Raw genomic sequence first — 20,765 nt, 5'->3', positions numbered from 1 at the left:
TTCTGAAATGTCTTTTTAAAAGTTATAAAATCTTAAACCGTACACTGAGAGCAATGACAATCATGGAAATAAACTCATTCTCACTGAGTATTTCAATGTGCATACGATTAGGGTTAGATCCTGCCTTAGTTTGTGTGGGCTGCCATGACAGACGCTGCAGCCTGAGTGGTTTAAACAACAGAACATTATTTACTTGCAGTTCTGGGGACTCGAAGTCCCAGACCATGGTCCAGTAGGGTTGGTTCCTGATGCGGTCTTTCTTCCGGCTTGCATATGGCTACCTTCTTGCTGTGTCCTCACGGGGCAGAGAGGAGGAGGGGAAGGGGGAGGAGAGGGAGAGGACAAGGGCATCATATGACTTCATTTAACCTATATTCACCTCCGAGGCCCTGTCTCCAAATATAGTTGGGTGTTAGGTCTTCAACACATACATTTTGAGTGGACATGAACATTAATCTGTAAGAAATCCAAAGCCTCGCTTCTCGAGAAATAAGGCTTTAACTCTTGGTTAAGCTTTCTGTAAAAGGGTGTTTGTAATAGTTTGACCTTCTGCCATTCAAGTTAAATTTCACACGCTGTAAAACAGTCATGGCTGTATATAAAGAATTTAAGGAGATCGAAACTGCATCCAGAGAGTCTTTTCAAAATTACTGTATGAACAAAAAAAATGTTGGTTTGTGAGCAAGGGTATATAACTTTGGGCTTTTTTTCCTCTTGGAAGTAAAGAAATAATCTCTAAAGATTTGCTGTTGAGCACTGTATAGAGTAATTCTTAGGGTTCAGCAAGAAAATGCTGCTCGAGCTTCTGGCTGTGCCTCAGCGATTGCTTTTCAAATGTGACGTTAGCAAAGAAGAGAAGGAAATAAGGGCTTTACTTTTTCTGTTTTTCTTTTGGGGGTTTATTTAGAGGAAACATTTATTTCATTTGGATATAAGACAAGAAAAATGAACACATTTTTTGAATGCACAGTGCAGTGGGTTGAATAGAGGCTCTCAGAAAGGTGTGTCCATGTCTAAATCCGTAGAACATGCAAATGTTACCTTATATGGCAAAAGGATCTCTGCAGATATATCTAAGGATCTTGAGATGAGATCATCCTGAATTGTCTGGGTGGGCCTTAAATCCAACAAGTGTCTTCATAAGAGTCAGAAGAGGAGAAGGCCTCATGAAGATAGAGGGAGTGGAGTGATGTGGCTACAAGCCAAGAAACACCAAGGACTGCTAGCAGCCACTGGAAGCTGGGAGAGACAAGGAATGGATTCTCTTCTGGAGCCTCCTGAGAGAGAGTGGCCCAGTCATCACCATGATTTTGGATTTTTAGCTTCAGGAGTGCTGAGAGAATTATTTCTGTTGTTAGCCACTAAGTTTGTAGGAATTTGTTAGGTCAGCCACAGGAAACCAACCTCTTTCACTATGGAGAAGGCTTTCTTCTAAGTGCTAGGGGTGCAGAGCTGAGCTAACAAGGTTTGATTCCAGGAATTAATTTTTTTTTTTTTGAAAATTAAAAAAAGTAAAAAATGTTACAATAAATTGTATAATAGAGGTTTGTCCAGACTATTGTGTAGTGTTGAAGGGTGCAGGTAACTCTATAATTTGGAAGATTCATTGAGGAAGAAACTTTTGATCTGAGTTTGAATGAGCAAGAGTATACTGAAAGAAAGGGGCTGGAGAAGTTAGCGGGAGGGGAAGTGTGTGTGAAGTACCAGGTGCTACTCCTTTAACCCCCCACCAGTGAGATGCGCCCTCCATCTGAAATCTCAGTATTTTCAAGTATAAGAGTAGAGCAGTTTCCTGAAGCCACATTGTCATCCTGAGGCTGCCATGTTTGAGACTTTTAATGGTCTGTCTCTGTTATACAGGATGTTTAAAAATACCAACCTCTACCCATGCTTCATCACTTGTACTTCTGGCTAAGACCCTTTGGCAGCTTAGACTGTAGTGTGAAGTTAGAGGCCGCAGTTAGAAAGAGCTCCTACACTCTGATGGGAAACGGTCAACAACTTTTGCAAAAAAGGTAAATATTTTAGACTTCTCTGGCTTCCAGTGTGTCTGAGGGTGTGTGCATATGTGTGTGCATGTGTATATGTGCATACATATATTGACAACCCTTTAAAATATGTATATTTTACAACCCTTAAAAATGTAAAAGCTATTCTTAGAGAGCAGGCCTTATTAAAGCAGGCCATGGGCTCTGTACTCTGCTGACCCCTGCTCATGCCATGATAATATATTAAATTAGACATCACTTTTTCTTTTGAAAGAAGAGTTAAGTATTTCTGCTATAAAGAACCAATATTAAATATGAATAACTTAAAATCTGAGCCAACGTATGATTGATTGATTGAAATTTATGGCTTCCTAACCTTAAACAAACAGTAAACAAGTTTACAAATGGCCAGAAAAGTGCTTAAGTTTTTCTTAACATCTTGGCTTTTTTAATAAATGGAACTTATAAAAAAACATGTATTTTAAAAATCTTAAAAGAAGGAGGAAGCAGAGGAAGCATGCTATTCTATTTTTCTAATACTACCACTTTAGAAAACTACATTTCAAGTTTAGTAACTAGTAACATTTTTTTTTTAATCCTCACCCAATCATATGTTTATTGATTTTGGGCCAGGGCAGGGGGTTGGGGGTGGGGGCGGGGGGGGGGAGAGAGAAGGAAAGATCGATGGTGTGAGAGAACCGTCTATTGTTGGCTTCTGAACAAGCCCTGATGGGGAATGGAACCCACAGCCTTTTGGTATATGGGACGATGCTCCACCTGAGCTACCCAGCCAGGGCACTAGTAACATTTTTAAAAGACCATTTGTTTTTCTTTGGCACAGATGTTTCCCTATGCAAGATGTACTATACTTTTAAAGACACTGCAAAAATAATTGTGTTCCTTAGGGTGAATGATGAGTTGGACATTTCATACCATCTCTTGAAAGAGCTTTGTTATGGGAGTCTTCTTTTTTTACCCATAGCTCCTGAAATGTCTCAAACAAAGTGACTATCACTTCAGAAATTTTCAATAGATTGCTTTAGGATTATTTTCAGTTCTCTTAAAGTAAAATAGCATAGGCACCTCAAAGATGACTTATTTTTAGTGACAAAGTAAATATTATAAAAACTTGACACTGAATTTAAAATGAAAATAATATGAAGGATATTTCAAAATACGTCTTACAACTCAAACTGTATTTCATTCTATGGTACGGTTTCCATGTGTTTCTTTTTCCCCGAGTAAATAGGCAAGTGAACCAATAACATTTGCTGAGGTAAGATTATATTTTATTGGATTATATTGGATACAAATTATATTTTAGAAGAAACTCTCAGATCCGGAATTAGAATTCTTCCTAGATTCTTGTGCTTCATATAGTTCTTATATCCTATTTCTAGACTACAAACTCCTAAATCCTTACCCTCAGACTCATTCTTAGTTGTTGCCCTATCTCCCATTCCAGTAGCCTTTCAAAGGAAAACTCCAAGTCATTTTTGTTTAATTCAGACTAACTGTGATGTGGTTGGTGAAATCTGGCAAACAGAATCAGAATCTTGTTTCTTCCAGGGCCTGTTTAATTATTGAACTGTACTACTACATATCTATAAAATGGTAATAATGTCGTTTGCATTTGTTGAGTGGATTACAGAAGCTGTGCGCAAAGTGTCATCGCTTTGGCTAATAGATAGTAGCAGGCATTGTTATTAGACACTGTTCCTACTTTTTAATCTAGAGGAAAAGACAGAACACATAGGGTAACTTCTTAAATTAAGCTGTGATAAGAACCGTAATCCTTGTAGTAGAGGGAAAGAAATGGTAATTTCTATTAGGGGCTCTAAGACTGCTCTGTAGAGGGATGGCCTATGAGCCACAGAGTGTTGGGTGGGTTGCTTTTGAATGGGTGGAGGGAGAGGAAAGGGCTGTCCAGGCACAGGAAGCAGCTTGAGCTCAGGGTGAGGCAGGAAGTTCTGGGTGTGTATAGGGCTGAGGTCCACTGTGGCTGGTTTAGCCCACAGAAATGTTTTTTTGGAAATATACAATGCTTTCATAGATTTAAGCCAACAGAAAAACATGAAGAATTACACTTAAAAATTCTAGATTTCCAATTTCTTTTGAAATAGTTGAGGTCTTACAACTGTTGGTTGAAGCTTACCACCTTTCTTTAGTCTCATTTTAATTACTATATTTTAGACATTTTAATATAATTTAGTTCAAGTATTCCATTAATTTTTAAAAGTGTCTTGGCTATTATTGCCGTTTTATTCTTACATATGATATTGGTAATTATTTTACTTCCCTAGAAATATGGTACGTATTACAGTTAATTCAAACCTTATTTTATATTTTCCAGTAACATTTAGCAACTTTTATGTTGAGTTCTATAGTTATTTTATATTTGTACATGCTTTTGTGAACGTCCCCCTTGACTCTTTATATATTCTAACTAGTCCTTGTTGGTATGTTTTTGTAGGAGGTCCCAGTTGGCTTGGATTGATATTTTTATGTTAAAGAAGCATTTTTTCCCCCACCAAAAATTATAATTAGGAACAGATTTTGAATTTTATCAAAGCCTTGGGCATCTTATGATCCTCCCATGATCCTTCTCTTTGATATATTGATGTTTTGGATTATCAAAGTTACTTTTCAACAATAAATTAGTTAAGTTTTCTATGTTTTATTTTGCTCTGGAATAATTCCTACAGCATCAGAATAATTTTTTCTTTTAAAAGTTCTTTCAAAATATGTTATCTATTTTTTAAATGGTGAGCAACTTTGTATCTGCCTTTTTTCTAAGTAATTATTTGTCCTCTGCTACGTCACACCCACACCCCACAAAGTCTGTTTTGTAGCGATTGACCCAGTCAGGTTTCCTGCTTTTTTTAAGTCAATATTGATTGATATTTATGGTTACCTACAAAGTAATATTGTGGCTATTTTCAAGTTTAGTAGCATAAATTTAAACAATATATTTTAAAAATGTCCATTTGGTGGATAAAGCAATTGTTAATTCCATGATTTTTGGACTTTTTATCTTTAAAAATAGACTAGTTTATCTATGAGTCTGCCTCTCTCTTTTGCGTGTTAGTTAATTTTGTTAATTAGCTTCCATGACTGGTGGGGGAGGGGGTACGGAGAGGTAGAGGTGGAGGGTATGGGGGGATAAAGGATGATGCAAGGAGACTTGACTTGGGTGGTGAACACACACTACAGAGCACAGATGGTGTGTTGTGGGACTGTGCACCTGACACCTGTATAATTTGGTTATTCAGTGTCATCCCAATACATTCAGCAAAAAGGAAAAAAAGAAAGGAAAAAATAGTTTATGATTTATTAAAAATATTCAAGTTTAGTACTTTTTGATGTTACGCATTCTAATGGTTTTTTCAAAGTGATTGATTTTACATTTTGCTATTCATTTTTAGTTAGAATCTGATGCATAAATACCACATTTTAGAAGTTATTGAAAATTTTTTGTCATACCATATAAGTAATTTAGATAATTTATTTAGGTGATATATTTAAAAACACTGTATTTACTCTCAGTATAAAATTTGATGTGAATGTATTAACTTTTTGTCTTTTGCTCTTGAAAGAGTTCTACTTGGCTTCTTGAAGAAAGATAATATGCAAGTGAACATTTAGAGTTTCTCAAAGAATTGTAGAGTAGTAGAGTCAGCTATAATTCAGCGGTTGTCTGATTTTCTAATAGTATTGAAAAGTTGACCTAAATAGATTCTAAGAATACCAGAATGACCTCGACATGGATGAGTTATTATTGCTATTGCAGAGAACATAAGCATATATTCAAGAAAATGAGAGATATACTTGAAAATAATTTAGAAAGAGCCCTTTTATGATCTCTATTGAGTGTTAAGTGACTATAATATACTTAGTTTCTTAGATGAATGCTGTAAGTGAAGAAGTATAGCGTTGAAATAAATGTGCCCTCATTGTACATTGAAGATTTAGCTAGCAATTTTTATGGGATGAAAACTAAAGAACTATACGTGTATAAGCGTAAGCTCTGTTACCGAGATAAATTTTCTAACCTATCTTGTGACTAGATTTTTTTGTCTCAACACTTGCGTATTTCTTCTGAAACTTTGTAGGGTGCATTTGTTGTGACTGTTTGTTGACTCTAAAATCTAAAGGCCCAGGCATGGGCATTTTCACTTTGGTTTCTTTTCTTTGCTCCTCTTCAGATCATTTTCTGACCAAGCTTAGGAGCACCATCCTCGAGTACACGGCAAGTCTTAATGGGTTTTGCTTGGCTTTCCCTGATATCTAGTTTCTAACATGTGTCTGGTTTATTTCTCTAAGCTGGTTTTCATTCTTTAAATTGAGATATATACCTAGTCACCTCACACTTTCGTGAATAGAACATAAAATGGTCTAACAAGTGATTACTTCACATTCCTATTTACTCTTATTTCTGTGGAGATAGAATCATCTTTAAATTCAACATATTTCTTTATTTTACCTTAGTGAGACCGTGCTTGCAAGTTTTGATTGGAAAGTTTGGAGAAAAATTGCATAGCAACTCTACCCAGAATATTTGCTCTTAAAAATTGAATCCGGGATCCATGTGTGTCCCATAGAGTATCTGCATCCTTTTCTCCTTTGAGCTGTTTTGAATTGGAACTAACACCATTACCGAGAGTACACTGTCATAATAGAGAAGAAGGATAAGTACGTCTTTCTTGAATTGTTTGGCTTGGCTGTGTTATATACCGTGGGGCAAAAAGTAGGTTTACATTTGTGAGTATGTGAAACAGTTTATTTTTATATTGTTATGTATTCATTACTTTCCATAGAAACAACGGTAAAATCAACTTTTGCCCCACCCTGTATGGTCAGGAGGGAAAGAGATTTGAGTTGCTAAACACCTTAGTGTCTTTAGAGAGAGTGAAAAATAACTAACAATATATACTTCTGTTACACCAGATGTCTAATAATTATCCATTTAGCATAATGCAATCACCTGTTTTCTAGGCAGTCATATTTTGTTGGATATGGTTTAATTTATTGTCTTGATAACTGAGTGAAACATTCAGAATTCCTGTGAGCAGTGTTGTAAGTATGCATTGATTTCATCTCTAGAAAAAGTCATTATTGCTCATCAATAGCATGGATATTTTCAAAAGAATTGAACGTTTGAAAATTGGAAAAAAATTTGTTATGAAATGTAGTGTTGAATAAAATAAATGGGAATTCAGTTATAAAGTATGCTAAATTAGTCTCACTTTTGTTATGTTAGAAACCATTAACTTTTTTGTCGTGAAGTCTATTAATTATGATTTCACTAATATTTAAAATAATATACTTTTCTGATAATGAAATGAAAATTTTGTGTTAAATATTTGAATTCAATTTTAATGTCTAAGATGTCCAATTAAAATAATTGATAAAGGTTATACCCACCTGGCAGGGGAGATGCAATGATCACGAAGGTGGCTTTCCCAGGGCGAGGCTCACCCATCGCGCTCTGGATGTGCTGAACCCTGTGATTTCCCCAAACGTGGGAAACTCACTGCATAGTTCGTGGTAGTGGGGACTGCGTTTGCGCTCTCCCCTGAAAAGAAACATTGATGAAGGCAGCTGTTGAAATACCTGTATTACCAAAACAGTCTCAAATATCCATTTAGATGGTTACTTGTTGAAAGCTCTGCAAGCATTTTCTATCTAAAACTGAAACACAGATGAAACCTTTAATAGCTAGCAAGCAAAAAATAAGATCATGAAATATAATTGACTGTGAGTGCCTTGAGGACAGCGACAATATTTTATAAATACCTTTGAATTCCCAATTACAGTGGTCCAAACTATATAGAATAAGGGCTCAATCACATGTGTGAAATTCAGCTGTACTATTTCTTTTTCAGACTGACAAGAAATTGCTATCTCATAACTACCTTAATTTTATTACACAATAAGATGTGATGCTGAGAACATCAGTGTCTTGGCTTGAGTTTCTCTCTCTCTCTCTCTTTTTTTTCTGAGCACATTCTGTCCTTACATGTGGTATGAAAGACATTTCTCTCCCTCTCACTTTACAAAGCCTTCTTCCTCTTTCACCTTTGGCGGTAATTAGGCACAATGTATATTATTAGTTTTTATCCATTTATTTTCAGGGCTTGAGTATTGAATTATTTGAACAAGCACTTCATTCTTTTATGGAAAAGGTTCTCTTTCAGAAGCTGTCTTTCTGTTAACATGTTCAGGTTGGAAGCCAAGCAATGCTGTCCCCTTCACCTGTGTATTTTGTGGGAGAAGCCAGGTATTCAGTCTGTGCATCCCATGCCATATGTGTTTATGAATTTACTCTTTTACCAAAGACCCTTTCCCTTTTTTCTCTACCTTTCCTTCCCCTCCCTTGCCCTCTTAGTAAGTTTTTGGTGTTGTGCATAAACCTACAATAATATAAAATTATTCCACTGTGTGTTCTGTGATGCTTCTATTTAGACTGAGTAAAATATGATAATGATGTGATTTTATTTTTCTTAGCTTTGTTTGCTGTGTTCCACTTTATTAAACAGATTGGTATTTTTTTAAAAAAATTTAAGCAAATACTCTGCAATAAAGTTAGAATTAGGGACAAAATTCTGTTTTGGGGATTTCAAAACTCATAGAGTTGTATTTCTAGAAAACACTTGTATTTTAAGAATTCTGAAAAGGCTAACTAGGTTCCTGTTTTCTTTGACAGTGTATCTCCTGATCTGTCTTAAATAGCATTTGAGATGCGTAATTGTGTCTCCAACTTGTTTTTAGAGATTTTTAAACACTGTCATCCAATTAACTTTGTGTTTATTTAGTAAAAGAACAGCTCTCTTAACAACACTAAGACAATCATCGGCTCTCACTGTTCTTGGACCTGGTGAAGGACTGAGTATAAGGGTGAACTGTGCAGCTTATGGTCCAAAAGAAAAGATATACACACAACAGATAATTTCATAAGTGAATTAAATTAATAAAAGTGGGTAAAGTGATACAAAGGAAAGGTACACAGTGCTACTGTGGAATCTGTGCAGGGTACAGAGGGGAACTAACGTAATTCAGTCGTGTGCACTCATGCAGTTTAAAATATGAGAGCCTAGCCATTCCGTATTTTATCTCACGGCCACCATCGTCTGTTGGTTTCCTGTGGTATGCTGTTTTACATTGCTGGTCTATTGCTTCTTAACATAAAGCTAGTGAACTTAGAAGTTGATAGATTTAATTAGTAACACTGTATATATGTTCATGAACTTAAATACTAAACTAGGAAAATGTTTTCTTGATGGAAAATTATCGACTTTTGAAACTGTATATTAACTCTGGCTATATCACATTTTCCGTCTCCGACACTGGGGAAATGGTGGTGCCAAGAACAGAAATTAAGAAGTTGAGAAAAATCTGGGGGGAGCTGGAGACAAACACAGTAAAAACAGTATCTGTCTTGACCAAGAAAGAAGAAGGATTCTGGTCATTCAAAACTTCCAGCATGTAGATTCACTGAAAGAAACCATACGTTACTGTGTAGCATTTAATTTGTAATGATTCAGAGCACACACAAGTCAAGAAACTTTGGTACCTACCGTATTCATCTTTATGAATCTCAATATATGTGAATGTGCAGAAGTGTCAGGCTGTAATGTTGTGGCTGAATACATGCCGTATAACAGAGCATGAGTTAATCACTCGCTGAATGCCTGTGCCTGTCTGCAGAGGAATAATGATGCCCTTCTCAAAACTGTCTAGAAACAAAATGTACAAATCATTCAAATAAAGTGCAGTCTGTGCAACTAAGATGACTCACAAGCCCACAATACACCTCATCCAGGAAATTTTGTTACCTGTGCGTGCTTCTTTATTTTTTGTGTGGGGTGTGTGTGTGTGTTTTAATAACAGGATAAAATACATTTTGTTACCCAGTTTTGGAAAGGTAATTAGTCCACTGGGAAAAAGTGTTCTCATCTTTCTCATATTAAGTTCATTTTTTAGGATCTGTTCCAATGTCACATTTTATTTAGCTAACTCCATCTACTTCTAATAAAGCTCCTATCGTTTAACTCTAAATCACTATGTAAACTGTGATGCCGTGATAAAGTATTGAATAGATCTCATGTGGTGAGGACCAGCTATTTGTGTAATCACTGTGCTTTATTTGATACCATCATAGTAGATCAAGTTTTTTGAAATTAGGCAGAATTGAATTATAGCTAATACATATTCATAGTGATTCTGAAGTTGTCTTTTTTTATTTCAGATCATTTCAAGGAAAAGGTAATGTTTTCTTAATTTTGATTTTTTTTAATCCAAAAGACCTATACAAGTCAAATAAAAATACAACATTATAAATTAGCCAGGCACCTCTAACTGAAGATGTGGACTTGGTTCTTCAGAATTCTCTGTGGGATGTCCTTAAGCAATTTAGAAGATTGTCTGCTTGTTAGGGACCACTGATAGCCAGCATATCCCCTGCTCTACCATTTTAGATGTAGAGTCCCCTTTTTAAAAACAGTTGATTTTTCTTGTAGTTTTGTCTCTTACCGGTTATTCCCCTTATACTCCCTCCCATCTCCACCCGTCCCTTCCCCGTGCAGTCACCACAGATATAGAGGACCTCTGAACAGGCATTTTCAGTTGCACCGTTGATGATGTTTCTTAGCACCTAGACCAACGTCTTTGAAATCACAACATTTTTAAATCAAGTCATTGTTTTTCTTTGACACTAAGAAAAAAAACCCTCCAATGACCAGCTGGAAGGATATTCCTATTAGTAATCCTAAAAAAGGTTAACTGAAAATTTTTTCTGCAGCAGAACAAAATTGTATGGTGTCCTAGAATTCATTTTTTATAGAACTTTTAGAAATGATAATTGAACAAGTATTTACTGAGAAGTAATTCTAAATTTATAGCAGGTTGCGTGAGCAGTGCATTTGTTAGCATTTCACTGGGATTGTGTGTGCCCTACTCTTTCCCGTGGTACTTTGTGTCCTTGAGAGCTTCCGGGCACAGAATACAGTGGTGTGTTGTGGTTGAATTTGTGCCATCTATGCCTTTAGGACTGATGTTAGAATGTGCCTGTGTTTTAGTTTAGGTTTAAGTCTGTGCTTTCTCCCCCCAAAGAGTGCTCGCTCTGGGTGAGGCCCTGTGCCGGGTATCCTGCAGAAGTGAAGGGGACGGTCTTTGCCCGCCTGGAACCACGGCTAGGCGTTGAAGCAGCTGAATTTCAAGTGAGGAATTTTACCAAAGGGGAAGGATGTTGTAGATAATACATTGGAAGTGCTTTCCTAATACCCTGCACTAGGCGTCATCTTTGTTTTGCAAGATTTACTAAATGAATTATTTGGTGTCTGTGATGTGGGAATGTATATGTGGCCGTGCTAAAGGGTTGGCTCGGAGAGCTGCAGCATCTGGTATAAGACCAGCACTTTGATTTGGTGATCTCCTGTTGTCTCTCTCTCTTGATCGGAGGATACTAGCTTATGAGCAAAGTAAGATGTATATTGTGAGTAAGACTTAAATGCTTATGGGAGTTGATGTAGGGCAAAAAGGTTTCTCTAAAACCATTTATATAATGATATTAGGAATCTAAGTTGAGTAGTAAAAAGTGAGTCATAAAAATAGCCTGTCCTAACCTTCAGAAAGTAAACACACATTAATGTTATGAAACCGGACCTACGCACATACGCCACTTTAAGGTTTTGGAAATACTGTTTTCCATGTGAACTTATTTGCTTGTTTTCTTAAATATAATACCTTTTTATGTTTTGAATGTAGTTGCTTGATTATAGTTTAGTGCTACATAAGTTACCTAGCAAACTATTTTCTAAAAAATGTTAAGCCTGTGATGAACTCCTTGCACAAAAATTTACTTAAAAAAAATAAAAGGTTACCAAGGTCTGTTCATTACAGTGGTGCTTTAAAATGGTATTGACTAAGTATCTGGGAAGTATGTGTTCCCGTCTTGTGGCAAAACCCGTGTATGAGGTTTGATACAGCCATTCATTATTCAGTAGATAGATCTCTAAGGCATTAGGCCTAAAGAGTCCAGGGAGCTCGAAGGAGCTTTAGAAATTGTCTGTCTTCTGTAGATAAAGGTAAAGTGACTGCACTAGGTTACAGAGATTGAGTGAAATGAAGTCAGAGGCAAAGATAGGAATTTATCTCTCAGGGCTCTAAGTCAAAAGTTATACCTAAGGTCCTAGTGCTTCTGGATTTGGTGATGGTGGCAGTGGTAATAATAATAATAATAACAACAACAACAACAACAACAACAATTATTTGATTAACTTAGCAGTTTATAACACCAGGCTTTTGTCAGGGGATAAGCTAATATTTATGGTTAACATTTATTTACCTGGACCATTTTTTAGCATTTACTTAAAATGAGCTCAGTGTCCTCTCATTGGTGTGTAATTTCAAGATTTTGAGCAGTGAGTTCATCACTAGCCTTGTATGATAAACTGGAAATCTGAATTGCCTTTAGTATTATGGCTGAAATGGTTACATTCCTGGGACCAGGATTTCTGGGATTCTATGAAGAGGGGAAGGGAGCAGAGGGTCATTTAGAGCTGCAGTGTCTAAGGATGATTTGATACTATAGGCTAACTGTGGCCTATAAGATTAGCTTAGCTGGTTGGTTGATTACATTTCTTAGTTTCTTCCTTTTTTTGGATTTATATGTATTATAAAGGGAAGAGAATAAAAAATTGAATTCTGAATATTTGCGTGTTGGGCTAATAGATGCACTTGCAAGTCAAAAGGAATATTTTTTAAAAACGAGTTTTTGGAGGAGCAGTTTGTGGAGTTGGGGCCTATAGTTTGGAAAAATGAGTTACTGCTTTAGATAAAAGTTGCTTTGCAATTGCAAACATTTAAATCATAAAAGCACATGAATATATGTATAACATTTATATTTTAAAGTATGCTGTGTGGTTAAATGTTTGTGAAAATACTTAAAAATGTGTTAAAAATGTAGAAATGTAGTGTCTGAGTCTTGTTAAGCAGCAAATCTAGCAAGCAGCACATGTAGCATTTGGATCTTTGGACCAGGGTTTTGATACTTTGCAAGTTTCTGAGATTTATTAATCGTGTTTAGAAATTTAAAACTGTTTAAATAGACTCTGTTGTTTTGTTTATAACTCATCCATGCTGTGATCTGTGCCTCAGTTTTCCTATTTTATTAAAGAAGATCAAGATTGTTGATCGAAGAAAAAGTCAGAGCCAGCTTTGGTATTTGTGGACCCAGCAAAGATGGGTCCACATTCTCACAGTTAAAAGTTTATTTGTAGAGGCTTGGAGAAAGGATACTTCACTGTACTTTCTGAAAATGCCATGTCTCCATGTAAATTCTCAAAGATGAGAGTGCAATAACAAAATCCTTATTTTTACACACCGTATAAAATCCTTGAATAACTACCAGTTTTGCCATCTTGGAACATGGCTCTTGGAGCCTTTTGAGAGACTAAATTGTTCTGACCTTGGCTTTTATATTCATTTTTAACTGAATTGATATTAGCACAGTGTTAGCAAGGTATTTTTCCTTTTTTGAGACTTAGAAACAGAAGTGAAGCAACTCTGCCAAGGAAAGAGATTTGGAATTTGAACCCAGAAATGCCTGACCTGATGTTTCTAGTAAGTCCAGATTTTTAACTCTTTTTGTCTCAGCTTTCACATAATGAATTAAACTAAATGCTACCAACTGTGAGGGTTACTTACTGAACTAGATCATAAATTGCTTTCGAGCTTTTTTGGAGCTCTCTGGGCAGGTGTTTATTCAAGTCTTCCAATGCACCCCAGGAGGAGAAGCCGCTTGAGATCGAGATATTCTAGCCCCCTTCTCATTTCATTGTGATATCCATGGTATAGAAGGTAATTTTTTTTCCTTCTAATAAGCAGTAACCACATGTGTAAGCAAAGATAAAAGGAAAATGACATTGGTAGAGTTTTCTTGTTGTACGTATAACCTACTTAGTTTCCTAGGAAACAGAAACATGATTTACAAATATTGATTTGAAAAAGCTTGAAGGAAATCCTAGGCCATTGTTTCAGCCTTTAAAATAGTTTTTCTAAGAGATCAAGTGAAGTCATTGAATCTTTAGTAACCGCATTTTATTGAGACTACGTCTTGCTTATTAGGCGATTCTGTGGTATTTGGATCGAGGTTCATTATGATTGTAATATTTGGTGCCGCCTTGTTTTTCTATGCCTAAAAAACGGGGGACTTTTTTTCCTTGTGGCTGGGTGTAGTCTAGTCAGTCACGTTTTGCTTTTCTGAGCACTGTGCTGTGCTGGTGAAAGGGAGAGCGGATACAAAGGAAGAGAAATAATTTGAGATAGAGCTTAGAGTTTAGTTAGAATTATTTTTTGGAAAACTTTCCAAGTTGTTGGAACCTGGTCCCGTACTTTTCAGTATCGTCAATTCAGATGAAAGCATTCTGAGTTTTATAACTAACAGGGGAAGAAGAGGACCTCCAGAAAAAAACCTCTGAGCACCTGTCAGCAAATTAACATAAAACTGAGAGGACCTGCTCAGGATGTGTGCAAAAGTTGAGCTTCTTTAGAGCAGAAGAGCTAGCTCATGACATGATGGAAGATGGTAGGAATATGGGTGGGGAAAACGCTACTTTCCTCAGGGGATTCCATGAAGGTGTAAGAGATACAGGGTATGTTTGTGTGTTGGGGGGAACTGTGTGTCCCTGATGGTATCGCAATACCATGCTGAACATAACCCGACACACCCAGCGCAATTCTGCAATCAGATATGGGGCTTGGCAGAGGTCAGCCCTCACTGCAGCCAGTGTTCAAAGTGGTACCTTCGTGTCACTAAGAATTTTTTAAGTTTTTAGTAAATTTTACTGTAACACAATTTATAAACATGGCCTTTAAAAATTAGAATAAAAAAATATGTCCTGAAAGTGTTCATTGTAACAAAAGTTCAGCCATCTTGGAGGACTTACTGCCTGAGGATTCTAGATAATTGAAGTTTCGCTGAATGCAGTTTTTATTGTCATTACCCGCTGGCATTTCTAACCTGAAATCCCATGTGAGGTTTTCAATCACATCTTAAGAAAGACATGGATCTGAAGTAAAAGAGAAGTGAACTGACCATTGTTCTACCAGGATATTTAAAAAATGTGAACTTTTTGGGCTGGAGGGTATATGATCAGAGTCTACAAATGTTGACTTTATTGACCAGTTCTCAGAATGGAAATTAGAACTGAGTTTTCTTGTGAAATCTGAAAGTGCAAAACAACGAAAAGGAAATAATATTGCATACCATGGGTAGAATAATTATAGAACATATTACTTATGTGAGGTGTTTTATGCTGAAGATATGTAGCGTCAAAAATGCATTTCAAATGTAGCCAAATCAATAAATAGAAAAATAGCTCTAAAACCTTTTCTGGTTGTGGAAAGAAAAAATTTACTGGATCCCCTCTAAGTGCCAGGCATTGTGCTTCATTCTGTGGATTCCTCGTGTAGTCCCTTGCCCTTGAAAATGCACAGGATGGTGAGAGGAGACAACCCATGTGATATAGAAAGGAAAATGCGGAGTGCTATGGAAACCTGTTGTGCTCAGGTCATTTCCTCTCCATGAAGACCATGTGCATAGGCTTAAAGTTTTTTTAAAAATTGATTTTAGAGAGAAGATGGGAGAGAGAGAGAGACATCGATTTATTATTCCACTTATTTTTGCATTCATTAGTTGCTTCTTGTGTGTGCCCTGACCAGGGATTGAACCTACAACCTTGGTATATTAAGATGGTGATATATAACTAAATGAGCTGCCCGGCCAGGGCTGTATATGCATTTTCAAGCCAGGAGCTTTTGTTTTCTCAATACCTGCAGAGTGTACGTATAGTTACTAATAATGAAACCATTGTCCTTGCTTTCTCATCTGCCAAGTGATTAAAGTATAGATAATTTGAATGCACAATATTTTAAACTTTTTCAGCTGTGTTCACATGTATTTGTGTATATTTGTGGTGTACTTACTCAAGTATTTATGAGTAGAGTATACATACATAAGAGATGGATGTATTTAAAATATGTAAAATTTACATGTATCAGAATCTATAAAATATACTGATTTAAATTCTTGAATACATATTAGTGTAACTTAAATGTAGAAAATCTCCTAGATATTTTTTATTGTTGTCCCAAACACACCTGGTAAGTTCTGAAATATTTGGGAAAGCTAGTCCTTCCCTAAGGAAGGAATGACTTTCATATTTTCGTAATTAGTAACTTATGTTGAAATTGGAGTGGTTTAAATAGTGGATTGCTATTTAAATGAAAATAATGCTCGTTTGCATTGATTTGTGTTTTTCTTTATTTTACCTAGCTAGAGAAATTGGCCTGAGGTATAATGTATTGATTATAGTCCTTCTAACTGTATATAATTTTTAGATTAAATTCTTGACTTTACTTTCTTTTTTGCATGTGATGATGTATTTTGGAAAACCTTAGAATTGAAGAACTGAAATATTCTTTAAAAATTAATTTAGCCTAACTCCTTCATGCTATTTATAAGCGAATGATAATGACTATATTATGGTTATTTATACTCTTCCAAGTTGTTTTGCATTAAATGGAACTCCAGCTTTGTTCATATCCATGATCTCTGTATTTTAATTTTCTTCTTTGTGTCATGTTATTTCGAACATTAATGTCAGCAAAGGCAACTAAAAAGAAACAGTGTCATCTCCGTGGGATCTGGGAGGCTTTTTAGATTTGTGGCCCTGTCAAATATATTGATTAAAAAATGGGAAGTAGTATTAAGAACTAAAAGACAGTAGGTATGATTTCTTCATAGAGGCGGTTAAGGGAAAGAGGACAGACCTGTTTTTGATGAGGGAAGAACACAAACATGGGAAAAGTGAGGAAAACAACCTAATGTTTTGTGCTAATGAAGAAGTAGGAGACAAGGTATATGTATAACCATGAAGTTGCCTCTCTTTCCCAAGTTTTGGGTGTAATGGTCCCAGTTTGTCCCCAAAAGATGATTTAGCCTCCTAAAGATGTCCATGGTGACTTTTTTGTACCTCACTAGAGCAAATGAAACAACCGACCACTATTATTGCACTGTCCAGTTTAATCTTTAGCAGGAACTTAACTGGGGCTGGCGGTAGATTGTGGAGCACCGTTTTGCATTCAGTGAGGGGAACTTTTTGAGTATGGCAGCAACATGGTGGAAATGTGAATGTGAAAAGCTTAACCTGAGCAGCATTTGGATTGGATTTAATGGGAAGAAATTGGAGTCAAGGAGACTAGGTAGAAAGTAAATATTCTGGTCTAGCCTATAATAAGGAAGTCTTAAAGGCAAAAAATAGGTAGAATTAGGAGTATTCTATGAAAAGTATTTTTTTTCTTCTCACCTGAGAACATGCTTTTGATTTTAGAGAGAGAGGGAGAGAAACATCGAAGTGAGAGAGAAACATTGATCAATTGCCTCTTGCACATGCCCCAGACAGGGACCAAACCCGCCACCTAGGCATGTACCCTAACTGGGAATTGAACCTGCGACCTTTTGGTTTAGGGGATGATGCTCCAACCAACTGAGCCACGCTAGCCAGGGCTGAAAAGTATTTTGACCCCTGAGAATACAAATGTGGAGAAAGAGGGAGAGAAAGGATTCTGAAGTTTTTTTTGCTACAGGGTGATTGTGAGAATGAGGATACTATTTACGTAGGAACATTGCAGGAGAGTTGATCTGGGGTTAGAATCTGAGCTCAGTATTGATAATATTACACATTTCCACATGTGAGTGGATTTAGGGAATTATGGAACTGGGGCTCAGGTAAAATCTTTGAACTAGAAAAAGTTTTGAGCATAATTCAATACACTATGAGGAAGCATAGTTTGCCTTTCTTCATGCATTGCCACTTCAGCATTTGCCCCAAAGATTCTATTTCTGCTTCACTGTTTATTAGCATTCTCAAACTCTGTAATTTGGCCAAACTAAGATGTGTTTGATTATGAATAAAGAAAGTGAACTCAAACTGGTTTTAATACTAAAGGGGACTTTCGTTGCCTGATAATAGAGAGTCCAGAGGTAGGTCAGTCAGTCTTCAGGATTAGTTTGATTTAACATCTCAACATTATCATCAAGGATGGATCCAGTTTCTATCTCTGTGTCAGTTTTAACGTCAGTCTGACTCCTCCTCAAGTGTGCAGGAGTGAGAAGGAAGGTATCTAGTTTTCACTTGCAGTGTGAGAAGCTGGTTTCTGGCAGGGCCGCTCTCTCAGAAGATGAGGAAGCTTCCTTCTCAAGTACCACTTGTGATGAAGACAGTGCAATTAACCATGACCATGGGATGTTTTCCCACTTATTTAAATCTTTTTAAAGTTCTTTCAACAATGTCTTGTAGTTTTCAGAGGACAGATTTTATATTTCTCTTGTTAAGCTTATTCTTAAGTATTTTATTATTTTTGTAAGTAGAGTTGTTTTTTTATTAATTGACATATAATTGACAGGTATACTTGACATACACCATTCGTTTCATACATGCGACATAATTATTTGATATTTTTATATATTGTGAAATGATCAGCATAGTAAGTCTGGTTACCATATATAGTTATAATTTTTTTTTCTGTGATGAGAACTTTTAAGATTTACTCTCTTAGCAACTTTCATGTATGCAGTACAGTACCATTAACTGTAGGAAGATTTGTTTTCTTAATTTTATTTTTGGATTGTTCATGCAAGTATATAGAAACACTTGATTTTTGTATCTTGATCTTGTATCCTGCAACCTTGCTGAACTCATGTATTAGTTCTAATTTTTAAAATGAATTCCTCAGGAATGTCTATATTTAGGATTATGTTGTCTGTGAATAGAGTTAATTTTACTTCTTCCTTTCTAACATGAATAGCTTTTATTTCATTTTCTTGCCTAATTGCCCTGGCTAGAACTTTTAGTACAATCCATCCTTATCTTCTTCCTGATCATAGAGGGGAAATCTAGTCTTTAACCATTCAACGTGATGTAATTTTTTGGTAGATGTTCTTTATCATGTTAAAGAAGTTCCCTTCTAGTCCCAGTTTGTTGAATGTTTTCATTGTGGAATTGATGTGGATTTTGTCAGATGCTTCTACTGCATTTCTTGGTAGTATTATATGGTTTTTGTTTTTTAGTCTATTGATATGGTGGATTACATTAATTGATTTTCAGATGTGAAACCACCCTTGCATACCTCAGACAAATCCCCACTTGGTCATTATATGTAATTTTTAAGTATTTTGCTAGTTTTCATTTACTGGTATTTTGTTAAGGATTTTTATACCTCTATTCATAAGAGATAATGGTTGGTGGTTTTCTTGTGATGTCTTGGTTGCAAATAATTCATTTTTAAATGCCTAGATGTTTAGATTAACATGTTATTGGTGATGTTCCAACATGTTATCGGTGACTAAATACAGTGGCATGTGAATTAACAATCTGTCATCACATTCTGAAAGTTTTTTTTAGGATTGGAAGGAGACCATAATAACACCTATTTTTACAATGGAATGACAGAATCTATTGCATTCATGAACTTAGCGTGTTTTCTGCTCTCCACCTTTGTGTGTGTGTATATGTGTGTGTGTGTGTGTGTGTGTGTGTAAAGTGTTTCCTGACTCATTTAGCCCATAATTTCCTGAAAAGCATTGACTATATTATAGTATGAATTAAGTAAAATGAATTTTATAGAGATTAAGCTTGGATTTGTATTTAGGGTTTTACTACCTTTTTTGATGATTAGGACATATGAATTTTACAAATGATAATTGCACAGTTCCACTAGAGGTAGTAGAATAATTTGTTATACAGGTTTCTTATTTTTCAACAATACAGTTATTTACAATATAATCTAAGAAATTAAAGCTGCTTGTCTTGTAACATCCCATATGGATACCCTTGAAGTTTGTGTGTTTAATCATAATCACTTGAGAGTGATTTTAACACGTCAGAGTGCTTTCTAATTTGTTATCTTATCTGGTCATCATCAAAGCCTTGTAAAAAATGGTGGAATTAACATGAACTTAATTTGTTAGACAAACACATTCAGTCACCGAAAGACCTCAAGTCTTTATAGTGCCATTGGAAAGATAGTAACCTAGGTGTTCAGAATCCCAGCCATATGGTCCTTATAAATCAAATTATGTCCATAAATGTATCATCTGTTGACCATATTTTGATTTCTGAATGGCCCTAGTCTTTTTCACTTTGTCCTAGAGTAGAGAGATAGCACCAGGCAACATTTTCACCCGCACAGTTGTTTTTATAGTGGATTGAATGCATCTGAAGGATGGTAATTATCCTTAGCAGAATTTTCCAGTAAGTTTGCTAAGTAGTAAGAATTGTCGGGCCTTTTGGCCTGAGCTTTCACAGAGTTTTTAGCAGACTTCTGCTCCTTGGGATCTTGCAATGTTGAGAGGGAGAGCAGGACCATACTTTTGTCCCAGTCTGTGGAATACCACTTCCTCCTTTGATTATTCATCCTTGTGAAGTTTCCAAGAATGAGAGGATATCGGTAAAACTGCCCTGAATCATGCATGCCCTCATTAGTGTTCTCCTTGTTAAGACTGCACCTGGGTGCAGTAACTGGCAGTTTTTTCTTTTCTGTTCATTAACTCTGTGTATTTGTTGGGGTTGTGTTGATACCCCACTTCTGGCTCCCTCTGCAAAATGTTCTGAGAAATGTCAATTAATTATCCATTAGTGACTTATTCTTTACAGAGATTCTCATTTGATGCTAACAACTGGACAACTTACTATTTCTAATTTACAAATAAAAAAC

At 36.0% G+C, this 20,765-nt stretch overlaps 1 protein-coding gene and 1 non-coding gene across 6 annotated transcripts in view; both read left to right on the top strand.

The window, feature by feature from the left end:
- Positions 1-20,765, top strand: part of KLF12 (KLF transcription factor 12) — a 418,858-nt gene that overhangs the window by 26,288 nt on the left and 371,805 nt on the right. For 3 of the 5 annotated variants that reach the window (XM_054586427.1, XM_054586426.1, XM_054586423.1), the window contains exon 2: positions 6,194-6,237. The exons of the other annotated variants lie outside the window; for them this stretch is intronic. The gene's annotated coding sequence lies outside the window, so the exon portion shown is untranslated. The remainder of the gene's footprint in view (positions 1-6,193; positions 6,238-20,765) is intronic. 5 annotated transcript variants of the gene reach the window in all.
- Positions 7,405-7,565, top strand: LOC129081201 (U1 spliceosomal RNA). Its single transcript, XR_008530273.1, has one exon. It is a non-coding gene; the product is annotated as a U1 spliceosomal RNA (small nuclear RNA).

This window comes from Pteronotus mesoamericanus, unplaced genomic scaffold (genome assembly GCF_021234165.1).
Source record: "Pteronotus mesoamericanus isolate MK-2021 breed Mesoamerican mustached bat unplaced genomic scaffold, CSHL_Meso_final contig_94, whole genome shotgun sequence".
Taxonomy (NCBI): Eukaryota; Metazoa; Chordata; class Mammalia; order Chiroptera; family Mormoopidae; genus Pteronotus; species Pteronotus mesoamericanus.
The sequence above is the reverse complement of the archived record's forward strand: the minus strand, read 5'-3'. Positions and strand labels throughout refer to the sequence as shown.